Source organism: Saccostrea echinata, unplaced genomic scaffold, assembly GCF_033153115.1.
Source record: "Saccostrea echinata isolate AGI-Se365-2 ecotype Australia unplaced genomic scaffold, CSIRO_AGI_Sech_v1 ptg000028l, whole genome shotgun sequence".
NCBI classification, from domain to species: Eukaryota; Metazoa; Mollusca; class Bivalvia; order Ostreida; family Ostreidae; genus Saccostrea; species Saccostrea echinata.
This window is the reverse complement of record NW_026889777.1, coordinates 8,286,008-8,301,948: the sequence shown is the minus strand read 5'-3', so window position 1 is coordinate 8,301,948 and position 15,941 is coordinate 8,286,008. Positions and strand designations below refer to the sequence as shown.

General features: G+C 32.3%; 1 long non-coding RNA gene across 1 annotated transcript; it reads left to right on the top strand.

Annotated features, from left to right (window-relative positions):
- The first annotated feature begins 12,056 nt into the window (after positions 1-12,056).
- On the top strand, positions 12,057-12,704 carry LOC133194096 (uncharacterized). The gene is made up of 3 exons (XR_009722040.1): positions 12,057-12,137; positions 12,302-12,375; positions 12,590-12,704. It is a non-coding gene; the product is annotated as an uncharacterized LOC133194096 (long non-coding RNA).
- Positions 12,705-15,941: the final 3,237 nt, after the last annotated feature.

Below are 15,941 nucleotides of genomic sequence, written 5' to 3'. Positions count from 1 at the left end.
GGTTTAATTTAGTTTTAATGAAGCCACATTGGTTTGGGTCAGAAGTATTTCTAATTTACTACTCTAAATATACATAATTAGCACACTCAAAATTTATTGCAATCTTGCGTGAAAGCTTTAAAAATATGATTACTGATAAACTAAGTACTTTTACAGTGTGAAGAAAATGCTTTTAGATCTTTGCAATTACACAAAGAAAGCACAAAAATGGCTTAATTATAGTGTTTTTGAAAAAGTTCATGTGATTAATTTTCAATTCAATTGTAAATATTTTTTTGGTATCGTTTGGCTTATATTTCTCATTAAAGAAGTCTGTCAATGAACTTGTACAGTAAAACAGAGACCTAATGTTCATAGATATATCAAATTCTTATATTAAAACCTTTCTTGTTCATCTTTTCCTACAAAGCAATGAAATATAAAGATAACTTGGTGTTACATGCTGATAATCAATAAGTTTTCTCATTGTTGCACCAGGGACCTATATACTAACGGAATAGGAAACTCTTGCAAGTCTCGCGATATCTTGTAAGTTGCGGGATTTCGTAAGTCAATTTTAATTAAATATATCTCTTTTGCTATCAAATATTTCAGAATAAAATCTTAATTTAGCTTTCAAAAAATTATTCAAGATTTATTATTAGCACTGTTTTTACTCCTTATCTGAGAAGTAATTACGTTTATTTAAAAATCAGTGCATGCCCCCGATCAGCCGTATTTCCGAGAAATCGCCGATTTTAGTGGTTGTTTACTTAATATCTAAATTATTTCATAATATGTGCTTTGAAATTTATTAAATATCCATTCCGATACACAAAAAGAACAGATTATATTAATCAGAAAACAGGCTTTTTACTGGGAAAAAACGTAATTTGAAAAACTTGCAGTGTTGTTTGTGCCGTTTTGGGTAAATAAACATGGCACTGAAGGAGTTGCCTATTCCGTTAGTATATAGGTCCTGGTTGCAATTGAGGTGAAAATTGCAGTTTGGAATATTTTTAGACCTATGATTTGACAAACTTTAGGTAGGAAGTAGGGAATTTGTTATTTTTATTGTATTTTGTTTTATTTTGTTTTCATGTACATGTTCTAAGAATGATATTGGCTTAAAAAAAGGTAAATTTATATTATCTATAAAACTACTTTCTTGCTTGTCTATTTGAAAATGGCAAATGGCCATATACATGCATGTGTATAAATTAAGCAGTTTTGTTTTACAGAATTATTAAATTTATCTTGCAATTTTTATTTAAGGATATAACCTAGAAATTGCAATTATTATTATCTCAAATGAGCTAAAGATTCAGTTTAGCTTGTATGATAGAAGCATATCCATTTTCTGTTGATCTGTTAGCATCCATAGGAACAGGGAATTCCACACATACACACATGTACTCTTTCATGTGTCATGTCGACAAATTTGACTCAGGTGAGCTTAATGACCCATAGGCCTTTAGTATTCAAATTTTTTTTTGCCCCTGAAATTGAAGATTCAGGGGCATATAGTTTTTTTGGTCCATCAGTATGTTTGCCTGTTAATCTGTTTGTCTACTTAAGAAATGAATCTAATTTTTGAAGATTCATGAGGACATGGAACTACGACGCTTCACGCCGGCATATTTCATGAAGCGCGTTAGCGCTTCATGTTAAATGTGCCGTCGTGAAGCGTTGTAGTTCATGTACCTCATGAATTTTCAAAAATTAAATTCATTTCTTATATTTACATCATTTTTCTGATGAGTTTCCACAAATTACGCCATTCAACTGTCCGTTTTAAAGTAAAACAGTTTGCACTATAGTTTTGATCAAGTACGGTATTATGACGTAACAATGGAGATATTAATGCTCATCTCATGGTAGTTCATGAGAAAATGAACAATCTTCTCATTTGCAAAGAATCTTAAGGAAAATTACTTGGAAATGTAAATATAAAAACTTTAACCTTGCCCATAACTATTGAATGGTTGGTGCTAGGGCTTTGATATTTCACATATATATTCCTTGTGACAAGACCTTTCTCTAGGTACAACATTTTTGGACTCCTGACCTTGACCGTAGAGTTTGGCCTACATTTGAAAAACTTTAACCTTGGCCTCGAGCTGCCATACGGGGACATCAGTGTTTCACAAACACATCTTGATTTTAATAGAATAGAATGGAATATTTATTCAACCAATTTGGGCCCACAGTGGAGCATAAAGATGACATATGGAAACTACCCCTTCCTGAGTGTGTTGAAAATTTAATAGCGATTCTCTGTAACCACTTAAACTTCTTTGCCACGCATGGTCACCGATTTTGATGAAACTTTGCCCATTATTACAACTTGACACCAGAAACGTATATCAAATAAAATTTCGTTGCTATGTGTCTTGGTTGCCATGGTAACAGCCAGAAAAGTTGAAAAAATAGAGATTTTCAGGTACTTTAAATTTTTATTAAGCCTTAATAAAGACTAAGAAAAACAAACAAACCATTCTCCCAAAAACATGACACCTGGTTGTCACTTATGCTATAAAGAAACTATTTAGAATTTATCTCTAAGTAAGTGGTAACCATGGGTACATTTGGAATACATTTTAGATGCTGAAAAATGCTGAAAAACGCTCTATAGTCACAAATGATAGATGTTACATGATCAAACTCAATCAACAACGTAAGAAAAACAATGAAAAATATTTGACCTCATGTAATTAGGTATTGGCAATATTATTCTAAAAATAACTTTCATGGTTGCCATGGTAACACAGTGTCACCATGCAAAATCTGTTACTATGATTGGGTTAATGCTACTATCGTGAGGAAAAACAATAAAATTCATGACTGGCACAAATGCATCCTTAGGACCTTACAACACCGACAGCATAAGAAAAAATTAGATTAATTGTTACTTTGTAGTGTAACCATGGAAACAACGTCCTAGTTGTTTAAAGTGATATTGTTTTTGCTGCTTTAGGAATTTACTAACCTTTTAATCAAGAAAAATATTATTTGAATCACCTTGAATAGTACTTATCTCGTAGAACTAAAGTTGAATATCATATATTGATAAAGGTTGTTGAAAAATACAACACTGTTGCTATGGTTACCAAGAAGAGAAAATGTTCGATTTTGTTAAGTTTTTGTCAATATTAGACCCTATGTGCCAGCTTTTTGCATCCAGTTAGAGATTGGGTGATAGTCAAAATTGAAAGTCAGGTTAGTTGTTCACATATATCAATCATTAAAGTTTTGGGAATCTACATACAACTGTACGTATCCAAGGAAACAGAGTGTTTTTCAGATTTTTATGCATGTTTTTTCGCCTTATTTCCATAGCAACGCACTATTTGAAGAATTGAAATTGAATTTTTTGAAATGCGAAAATTAGGGTCACACCAAGGCCTTTAAAAATTGATCATCAGTTATATAGAAATATGCTTTTTAAAAAGATAGGAGAAGATTAAAACACTAAGAGAGTAAATTTAAAATCCCTTCGTGGTATTAAAACCATGGCAACCATTGCCAACCTATAAGAAATATCATAATTTGTCCTTGGTATATGTTACAAGGATCTCTTCTCTATTATTTGCTTGCATTTCAACCTATAATTGTTTTTATTCTTAAGTGTATGACTTTATAAAATTAAATGAACAAAATTATTACTTTTGAATACGTGGTTTCCATAGTAACGTATGTTATAGATGATTTACCAAACAAGGTTATCATGCATTTAAGACACCAGGCCTTCAGCTTTCAGAAACAGTCATTGCCACTTGTTTGCTTTGCTGCAAACGTTAACTGTGGGACTCTGAAGATGTTGAAAAATGCCATTTTTCAAACTTTAGGACATGTTGTTATGGTAACCATGACACGTAGCAACCAATTTTTGCCTGATTTGAGTTTACGGTATCAAAGACTTTTATCATAGAGAGTTTGGAGAAATTCTGAGACTATGCGTGCCACAGCTCCTATATAAAAGTTCAAGTCATTACAGAGAATGGCTCTTAAATTTATTGAATCACTGACACGAATTGAATACAAGTGTTACAGTCAGAGGAATTATTTATTATTTCATACCTTATCTTCACATGCATGTACTTTTTGCAGTTGTATGCTTCCCCCCCCCCCCCCCCCCCTTCCCCCAAAATCGCACACAGGCATTTAATTTTGTCATCAAAAACTATAGTACAGTGCTTGTTTGACACTAAGCAGCTAAAAAAGGAGATTGTACTAGTGATTAGTCTGTAAAAATGTATCATAGGGCTAGTGCAATCATGTCCTTCTTTAAATTAAAACATCCGTCTTTGTTTGTCTTATTGTTTTTAAAGCTAAAAATTATTGCTTCCAAGATTATTTTTGCATTTTGTTAAAGCTTTGTATAGGTTAAGGTTGTAAATAAGATTTTGTTTTTATGTCATGCTAAAATATGTTGAAACAAATTTAATTAAAAAATGAGATCTTGTATGCTTGAGTATTTCTGATATGCTGTGGCATATCAGATGGGAGCCTCAAAGATCTTTTTTTAAATTAGATTATATACTGCCTTCAAAGCTCTTCCTAGAAATACTTTATAGCTTGTTTATAATTATTTATTAATGTATCTTCAAATATTACTGTATTTTTGTTATTCCAATAAATAAATTTATTGGTTAATATTTTATTGTCAAGTGTTGACCTTTTCTTTCACACAGCTTTTGAGGACACCTGAGGCATTTTTACATACATAATAGCTGTGTCGTAGCAGCTAGGTAGATGTACATAGAGCTACAATCTTGAATGATATCTTAGCTTAACTCCTATGTAGGGATAAGAAGCCTTTTTCAAAGTGTGTATTCAGTAGGCCTACATGTACGTAGCATCTAGTCTAGCTTGGTAAGATATCTACAATCTTGTATGTAGCCCTGTTGTGTGGTAAGGATAGCGTCTGTTATCAATCTCATAAATACATGAAACAAAAACGAATCGTGAACAGGGGGAAACACGGACCCTGGAAACGCCACTGATGGGATCAGGTGCCTTGGAAGAGTAAGCATTCCCCGTCAACCTGTCACACTCGCCGTGAATCTTAAGTATTGATCAGGGAGACGTAGTGCTACATAGTCAAGTTTAGTATAAAAACAATGATCTAACAAATGCTATGAAACATGTCTGACAAAATACAACCCAACGATATATAGGATGTTTTTACGAACAAGGTCATTATATAAAACGATCGTAGAATTTGCGAAATGCTGACTTTTAAGGGGGTTGTTAAAATTCTTGTAACAACTTATTTTTCAGTAGCCTGCCTCGGTTTAAAAATTAATTGTATTCACAGCAATCTCTTGCGTATCGAATCAGTTGGGTGAGATAAACACCAAATTCAGGTGATGTTGGAATATTACTTCATTAATAAGGGAAAGCTTTAGTCATCCCGTTTGGTCATACAGTTTAATTAAAAGTTGGCTATTATCATCTACATGTATAGTCGGTAAAACATCAAATATTTTCAATATTCACAATATAGCTAGTAACCGGATTGAATTTCAATTACCATAATACTGGATTGCAATACCGCTTAAAATCCTTAAAATGATACTCAGTACCTAACGGGAACTAGTTATTAAAAAGTTCTACCAAGACACTTCTGTATGAACAACAGAAGAAACCCGAAAACCCTTGTTAATGAAATCTGGAATCCAGATCTTTCAGAACGCATGGCTTTTTCACCATTCCCATTTTCATTCCTACGTTTATCCGATATATCCCATTGACCTCGAAATAAAAGACACTATAGAGCCTGGCACATCTGTTTCACATTTTGGATAATTTACTATAGATAAAGAAAAGAAATTCATGACGTACAAACAACTAAACTTTAATTATGATAAATTTGACTTCAATTTTTCTATCGTCAACTTCCCTTATTTACAAAGGGTTATCAAAAAGTTCGTGGACTGATGCGATAAAGTTAACACTAAGAAGTCAGTGCTTACAAAATATATAGGGAACATAAAACAACAAAAGTTTAAGAAATGTTGAAAACTTTAGCTTGATACGCTGATTATTTGCCACATAAATATAAAATATATTATAAAAAAGACATCATATGATCAACCGGCGCTGTCACCATTTAGTTTCATCACGCCCGACGAAGTCATTGTTTCTCAATGTCCGCTCCCTCTAACTCATACATTTATCTTGATGAGATTAACAGCTGCTTTCAATGCATATAATATCAAGTAAATAGATCTATACATATAGAAAGATCCTCACTTGATTATGCCAGCATAATTTGCATGTCGGAGTTCAATATCCACCACACATGATCAACGTCACTTTTCGACGTGACTGACTTTTGACATCCGACTACAAATCGACACTAACTGTGCATCTTTCATCTCTCTGAATCTTTTTTTTTTTTTTTTTTTTTTTTTTTTTTTTTTTTTTTGGATTAAAAACAAGTACTCTGGATGGATTTTATTTCTCTTTAGTCGGTTTGTTTATTTACTGGGTCTATCTCAGTTTTTTCAGAGGCGAAACTTTATAGAATGTTGGAAAAAGAAATCCCTCCCCATTTTTGGCGTCATTTTCAAGCCCTTAATTGTTTGGACACTCCATATAAAATTTACGATAAAATTTCATAGAACTTACAGAATGAGGTAAAAAGTGCAAAATTTTCATAACAATTGTGTCATACCACATAGCTGAATTAACGGGATTTTATATCATATATAACAATTGTGTCGTACCACAAACCTGAATTAACGGGATTTAATTATATTTTATATAACATATCAAAAAAGTTTTTCTCAGGAAAAAACCAAACGTTATGTTCGAGGTTGCGCCTCCTAGACACACCATTGCCTATAACATTAACAATTTATTAAAAAAATAAAACTAATGATTTATGTTTTATTCTATAGACAGAAAAGACGATGCTAACTAATTTAAAATGTCTTTAAATTCATTGATGTACCTAAAGCGGTTTTAATTTATGACCGCTTGTGCCACAAGCGCAATTTTCTTGAATAACAGCATTGGCGACTGGTTTCGCACAAAAGTACGTACAGTATATATTCTTCCTACTTATACAAGGACAGAGCTAGGCTGCATTTTCATTACTAAACCCACCGAGGTCGAAAATAAAGTCAAAGGCAGGAAATACATTGACTTCCATTCAGATTTATGCAAGTTTGATTTGGCGTTTCCAAGATGTAACCATAAGGCTAAAAAATGTCCTAGATACGGGCAATTTCAATGCTGTTCTAGATAAAGGCCATTTAAACTAGTTGAAAGTGATGTAATCGGCAATCCATTTCATCCAACACATGTTCATTGGTAAGGTTGGCCATTGTAACATTTGGATGATATATCTACTGCATGTTCAGGATATTCACGAACAACATGTGCAGGATGTGTTCAGACATAGTCATATTTCTAGATGATCGACTTGGTTTACAGGATTTCAATGTCCTTGTAGAGAATTTAGTCATAGTACCGAATTCTAGTGAGATTTTCATTAATGATCATGAATCTGAGATGAGCCTTCACTCACCACGCTACCCTCATCGAAGAACACAGTTGTCAGAATATTGCTGTTCTGTTTATGCAAGAACACACATTTTTTTTCTCTGCAAAAAGGTGGTGTACATTAATGAGTGTCAAACCTAGATCCTTGGTCAATTTTTAATGTTCAGTTAAATATTAAATGCATTGCAACTCTAAAATATACCCCCTCAAAATTCTTGCGTTGAAACTTCTATAAATGTCATGCCCAAGAAAAATGTTGCTATGATTAATGTGTTGTGTATTTGACATAAGTTCCTGGTTTTAGGTAGAAATGTACAATTTCTTTCTTTTCAATGGAAACACTGAACGAAGCTCGAATTTCAAACAAAGGCTATTTGTATCTATAAATTTTCAGATTCAAATTGAATAGACCTTATATAGTAGATCATCGATGTCCAAAAAAGTTATTTGTCAGTAATTAAAAAGAAAATGTTTCCTCGTATACTTTTTTAAAATCAAAAGTGATACCTACACCAAATATCTTCCTCAAACTTGACTTTTAGAGATAAGACAAATTCTACATGTTCTACTACACCTTATATTACACCTTAATTGAAATAGTGCAAGATTATTGTTGAAATGAGCAATGTCATTTACTAATTTTTTACTATTCATTAATTGGCATATCTTATTATTGTAATAATTTCATACTTGGCTGTTCTGGGCTCTATACTAGAAATAAAATGTTTTGTTCTGTTCAATGACAATAAAATAAAATTGATTTATTCTGCTCTTTAGATTCTCAATCAGTCTTATACTTATTTGTGTATAATGTTGACATAGGACACCATCAGAAAAGTTAAACTTAGAAACAAATTAGAAAGACACATGAAGGTATCTGCAAATATCTGGAGCATTTATTAATTATTTTGATACATTTCCTGGATTTATATTTTGGCTAGAAAACTATACAAAGACAGAGTGTAAATGTCACACACACTTGTTTACAAATTTTTCAACAAATTATTTGATATCAATTACTGTTATTTGACCACATTTTCAAGATTTAAAGATAAACCTTCCGTAATTTAGTAAGGATGCGTTTACGTATTAGCAGCTGGTGCTCTCGTCAAAAGTTCATCAAATGATCCATGTTATTTTTCTCTGTATATATATATAGCATCTCGAAGGACAGTTCATGACTGCTTTACTGATTGGAAAGTAAGTACCCATATTTTTTTTTCTTTTGATTTTTCTTAAATTTTCAATATACTACATCTTTTAAATACCTTGCTATAGAAAATAAGGCCTCCAAAGTTACTTGAAATAAGATCTTTAAATAAAAAAAAAAACAAAGGTTAATTGCCAGAAAGGTTCTCTGACAGAGGAGAATCAGCATAATTTTTATCTGAGCTCAAAAACGAAGATTTTGCCAAGCGATTTTAAAAAGTTGAATCTTATTTTTAAAAAAAACTCCTTAAAAAGAATTGATATCCATAGATAACAAAAAGTTTGTTGTTTTGATTAAAAATAAACTGTCACATGGTATGAATGGTGTTTCTTGAAGACATTAGAGTTAGTAGAGAGTATGTCAGCCATGCATTCAAATTAGAACCGAACTCTTAGTTTCAAAACTCCATCCAGATATCGAATCTGCTGATGGGGTAATTGTCGCCATTCCTGAGGTAAAGTTACTTACAATTCACAAATATTCCGTAAAGAAGTACCTAGTGCATGTACTTCACAGAAAAAAGTCCCAAGTATATATTTTTAGTTCGATACAGGTCTATAATCATGGTGGACAAGTCATTCTAGCTGGTTTATTTGGAATGTAGACATTAAATACTTGGAAGGCCTTTTGTTGTTACCTATATGTAGAGGTACCTGTTGTGATAAGTCTGTGAATACCAAAAACTGAGAACAAAACATTGTAGTATTGTAATTGTAGGCTATCATGCAGGGTGACAATGTTCAGGATTGTTGAAATGGTTGCGAACAATTCCTGACTCTTCTTGGCATGGTTTATTATATTTTCGTGCTATGAAATATGGAGATAACATTATATAAATCAAGTCCATTGAAACAATACACATCTGGAGCAAAGCAAACATGGACCTCAAAAAACATCAGAAGTGGGATCAGGTGCCCTGGAGGGGTAAGTACCCCCTGTCGATATGTCAGAGCCGGAGTGTACTCTTTGTCATGATCAACAAACGGAAAAATCCGTAGACAAATGCGTGTGTAAGTAATGGCCCCACAATTAGCATGAAAAACGTCAGTCAGCATTCGACTAAATGATAGATTTTATTTTCTGAGATGGTCATTGTATTTAACTTTAAAGGATACTGTTGATATCCCTGTTTCATCAACTTTTTGTCAATAGCTTGCCTCTTTTTAGAAATTGTTCGTACGTAGAGAATGACCTTGCGTTGCATATCAAATCAGCTGGGAGACATAAACTCCATATGCAGGTGATAAGGATATATTGCTACATAAGTTGGAGATAGAAAAATTGACGACATCACGTTTATCATACAGTTTTTTTGTTAGGTTACCATTAACGTCTTTTTTTAGTAAAATACCCAAATATGAAACATATGTGTCATACTCTGTGATATCTTCTATTTCAAGTTCACTGGTATATATCGAGACGAGATGTGAATGGAAGTAACTATTGTAAATTGAAGATATATCAAAATCTCGAGTTGAAGGCCACAGCAAGTGTTTTCCTCTTCTCATGTATATGGTTTTGAATAAATTCTGCTTCATACGAATACAAAAGTAGGTTTGCTAATATGACTATAAAGGTACCCAATCCAAAAAAAAATGTTCTAGCTTCGCGCTATAAATTCATTGAGTTGTGTGACCCCTGTAGTGTCCCCAAACTGATAATATTTGGGTTGTGTCCCTCCCCCGAACTGAATTTGCTTCCTAGGGGCCTATACAGCTGTATAAATTCGATGGTTAAAGTAAGAATAATTCACTTATCAACTCATTATATTCTTTGATTTGAAAGTGATGAGCTGTTAGCGTCATAAAGCCTTTTAGTTTTGTGTTATAATGCCTTTTAAATTGATTGATCCCCATAGCTTGGCTTTTCCAGTTTTAAGTTTGGCTTTTCCAACCTTTTCGGACTTCATGCCTTTGATTCGTATATTTCTCAGTTCATTGGACTCACGTTGCTATTTATTATAAAAATAGAAATAAACAACTAATTTATATAATTATGATGAAAGAAGGAATAATCATTTTCATTGTGTTTTAATATACAGAATTGTTACATTTTCTACAGTACAGTTGCTAGAGTTGTCTTTGTAGCATGAAAAGTAATGTTGATTCATTCTAGGAATCAAAAACCTAATATGGGTTCATTTTTTAAACTCATTCTCAAAAATTAGATTTGTAAATCCTCTTAAATACATGTAGGTATGGTAGAAATACTCGCATTTACAGCTTTGTATGAAGTTACTATATCCTCTATAAATAATATAAGTTGGACCAAGAGAAATAAGGGCTGTTAAAGTTGAGAGCTATATATGTAAGGTCTATGGAAGAGGGTAAAAAATAATTGACACCGTTTATTGCTCATCAATTTTTTTTCAGTATATTAAACATACATTAATAAAGTTAGTAATGATATTAAATAAAAAAAAATAAAAGGTTAGAAAAGCTCAAATTAAAGTTTGAAAAGCTATAATTAAAGTTGGAATTATTAACTTTAAAGATGGAAAAACCAACGCTAAAGTTGGAATTACCAACTTAAAAAAATATTACTAATACGCTTCTGTATTAGAGGCTTCCGTAGTTTATGATGTTCTTTTACAATTGACGGAAATAACTTTGAAATTGTTTGTAAACTCAATAATAATCGGTATAGGTTTTTTCAGAACTCTTTAAAATGGGCTTTTCCATCATCCGACTCTTGTTTGCAGCACTCCTTTTGGTTTTCATTGGAGTTGTTTGCCAAGCTCAATCAGATCATGCGTCATTGGATAAAAGAAGTTCTCGAACCCGACTTTGTATGTTTATTTAGATTAATTCATTCCTTTTCATAAATTATTCATAATAAAGAAATGGAGAAATGATATATATTATTATGATATTTTAATTTTTTAGTAGAGAGTCTTATACTGTCATATCTCCGGAACATACGAATTCCCGAAATCAGTGGTAGGAGTGGTTCTGTAAAATACAGAGTAAATAAGTATGTTTTTCTTCCAATGAATTGTAATTAACTAAAGTTTGAATGTAAAAGTTTCTAAGGAGTCTTTAACTACTGAATACTACCTTATAAGTAAGATTTTTAGCAGAAACGGAAATTTATCGATTTATCCCAAAACATTATGTATATTTTACGAGAGAAGTAATTTTAGGGATTTTATAATGTCAAGAAAGATAGCTATAACAACTGATACGGTATAAATTGTTCGCGATATTCAATTTTCGCGATCTCAAAACCGTCGCTTATAATGCCAAAATTGAATCCTCGCTAAAAAGTTCTGCTTTTACGGTACTCATTCTTTCAGTTTACGAGTAGAAGATTTAACTCTACCAAGCAGTGCAGTAAAAGTCCTCAGGCTTAGCCCACTTACTCTGAAGTTGACTGTCAGCGGCGGAAGAATCGGAGGAAGGATTGATTTTTGGTTCAGATATAAAACATGGCTGTAAGTATGATCTCTCTCTCTCTCTCTCTCTCTGTGTGTGTGTGTGTGAGAGAGAGAGGGTGTGTGTGTGTGTGTGTGTGTGTGTGTTACATATAGACTGTATTATAAATCCTTACTAATTAATATTATTGTAATTGTGATATACAGTCATGTATTTTATACAGGCTTCAGCACACGGATGATGGTTATGTAAATTTCAGCGCAAGTGGAATCGGATTCGATGTAAATATAATAGCAGGTATTTAAATGACATTTTGAATGAACTTTAAAAAAAATCATTTCTTCTCCTTGATTTTGCGTCTATTTAGATATTGCGAATGACCTATTATTTTTATTGCTTAGCTAAATAATGTGTATGTGTGTGTAAGAATGAGAGAGAGGGAGAGAGATAAAGAGAGATAGCATGCATTTTAGTTAAAACGTGAAATTATATACATGTTTTTTTCGACAAGATTTGGCCAATAAGTCCCTTCAAGCTTACAGTTGCAGTAGCCCACGTAGTTCTGTACGCATGAAATTCCGTGGAAGTAGATGGGGGTGGCTTTATAATCGTTTCAGAGGAAAACTTGAAAAAAGTATGGGAAAAAAATTATCTGGTTCTAATGGACTGGTATGTATCATAACTTTCAAGAAAGATCACAATGTTTACAAAAGATAATAAAAACATTTCCTTCATTTCAATATTCACTGTGATGATATTAAAGGCCTTTTTTGTTGCTGGCACAGATTTGTAGAGGTGTAACAAAAGTTATTAACAAAGGAGGAAAAAAGGTCTTCGACAAGATAGCCAAATACCAAGGTAAACAGCCGTAGTCTTTCTTTCAGCTTTTTATTTCCTTTTCTATGACTATAACATGTATTTTTAGTTATGTTCTTGTATGTTTGAGAATTAAAAGACTGCTTTCTATAAAATATGGTGAAAGCTAAGATAAATGATATACTGTACGTGTACATAAATTGGCGTATTCAAAATTTAGCGCATTCACTGGGTATGGAGTTGTTGGCGAAATCATGAATAAGCAGTACGCATGTCCATGCCGTGTATTGCATTTATAAATGATTTCTTAGCGGTATTCATGAATTAGTGCATATCGTTGTCCGCGCCAAAGCCGCTAAAATATGAAGCCCGCTTTTTTAAGTACACATACAGTAATATGCATGCCTCTGAATGATTTAGGGAGACTAAATAAAATACCATATTTCAAAATTAACAAACGAAAATCACTAGTGTTTTAATAACCAATAACGAATTCTTCAAATTGTATTTCAGGGTAACCTGTCAAAGTCCCTCACTGTCTCCACTAACGGTCATGAATGTAATAAATATTGTATTTTGTGACATGGTTTCTTTTGTTTCTCTTTAGAATTTTCAATCAAAGAGTTATTATTACAAAGAGCAAATTCAATTTAGATGTTAGTTGGTCCCTATCGTGTAACGTCAATAAAACATCAAAGTATGAAATAAATATGGCAGACTATGTGGTCCTTTATCGAGTCGACATATAAATTGAAGTTACTCTTGTTAAATGATAAAACGTCTCTTTCATATAACCAAATATTGAGTTGAGGGACATAGCAAACGTTTTCTTCTCATGAAGAAGTTTTTGAATAAATTCTGCTTTAAAGGAATATAAAAACAGATCGGCTAATAAAGGAGCACAATCGGTTTCCATTGAAATTCCAATAGTGCATAAATGTTGTTAATGAGGAAATCCAGCATCCTTTTAATATTTATATTAATACTTCAGAGTACTTGTGTGAAGAATCAGATTGACTGTTTTTATAATGTAGTTTTGTTGATGACCAATCACAAGATATGAAAATTTACGTTGTATAAAGCCATACGTTTTGATGTTACTAACTTTTGAAAAAAGTTCTTTGGAGTTTTTGAGAATCCACAATTGATTTACACCACAGTACAAGTTTCTCTTTTACAGTAGCCATTATTTTTTATGAGGAGTGTAGATAGAGGCTTGGTAGAGCACTTGTTGGACCTGGCAATTTATTTTACTTTGTAAGGATTTTTATAAAGTTTAGAAATCCAATATAGATAGGGCAGATCAAACTCACCCTGGTTAACTGGGATGTTAAGAGATTAAAGACTGAAATGTGATTTTAAAGAATATCATCATAAGAAAGTGAACTGTGAGTATACATGTAAGTAGGATATCCAGATGTAAAATTAAAACCAAGTTCTTCTAAAATACAGTTATAATAATGAGCCTCAGAAAGAAAGACTATAACGTAGTTGTAAGCCTTGTCTGCTGGAAGAAAAGATGGTTCAAATATTGTCTTTTAATTTTCTAACATGATTCTTTGATTTATTTCTGAAACACTTAATCCATTCTGACAAAGTGCTCAAATCTTCCCCTTCAAATTTTACCCAACTTCTAACATAATATTCGACAGATTTCATATAAGAAATTAGGTTTTGACGTCAATCGAAAGGTCTGAGCTTCCTGTATTTAGGACCTTTAAAATGATTGTTTTTAGGTCGTCTTTCTCAATTGTATTAACATCACCAGAAATGGCGTGTCCAGTGGGACTATAGTTGAAAGAAGAGGTAAAGCAGAAACACTTAAAAGGACTACCTATGGTGATCAGAGATAATTCTAGTTAGTGATAAGAAACTCTCTAGTAGTAAGAAGATCATGTAAAGCCAATGAGAATCAAGTATGCTAATTAGAAAAGTATGAAAGCGCTGTCTAACACACAGTCAGTATGACGGTCGAGCAGTACAGTTTCTGAAATAAACAGGATAAAGTGAGCAGGGATTTAATTTGACTGAGCTTGACTCCCCATCTTACAATTAAGGAAAACTTAAGTTAAACTTTTAATTAAAGTAAACTTAGTTTTGAGACCACTAAATAGAACTATTCTGAGACCATTATAAATAGAGCTAAATACAGTCTTAGATTTTTACTCCGTCTTTTTTTTTTTTTTTTTTTTTTTTTTTTTTTGTAAATAAATTCTCTTTGATAGGTTCTCAGAAGTTATCTGAACTTTCAAAAAAAAAAAAAGGAACAATAAAGGCTAGGAAACTAACAATCTTTATTGAATTTTAAAAAATGCAGATATTAAACAGTGAACATAAAGGAAATTTGAAAATTATAGCACTATTCTTCATGAAACATACCACAGTCAATTTCAGACGTAACAATCCTTGAAAATCAAATCACTAACAGGATCTAGTTCCTTATTCCCGTCTCAGAGTGGTAAATACAAAACAATACAAAAATTTCTATTGCACATTATAATATAGACACTTTAGTGCACTTAACATTAAATATTTACATTTCCAATGTCTTTGTCCGAGATAAAATTACAAATTGTAAAAATACTTTATTTCTACATAAATCATGTGCGGGGCGTGACAAATAGAAACAGAAGCGGGGCTATTAGCACGGGAATTTGCAGAACCAGGAGCATGTAAATATAAGGAATAACTGTCAGATTTTTTGGATTCATGACGATGATCAATCGATTGGCTTGCGTGATAATTTTACGCATAAACGCCTTCGGCGTTTATGCAAATTATCACGCAAGCCACTCGATTGATCACATCATGAATCCAAAAAATTAGACAGTTATTCCTTAAATAAATATGTAACCATACAAAATGGAGAACAAACTACTTTAAAAAAAATACCTAGATGCATGTACCTTAAAATAATATCACATAATTTGTAGAAAACAATCTGCCTCTACAACATTCTTTTGATTACATTGAATCTGAACGATTCATTCTCACCCCCAAAGAGAATACATTTCCCCCTAAAAATGATGTTTTTCTGACTGTGAAAG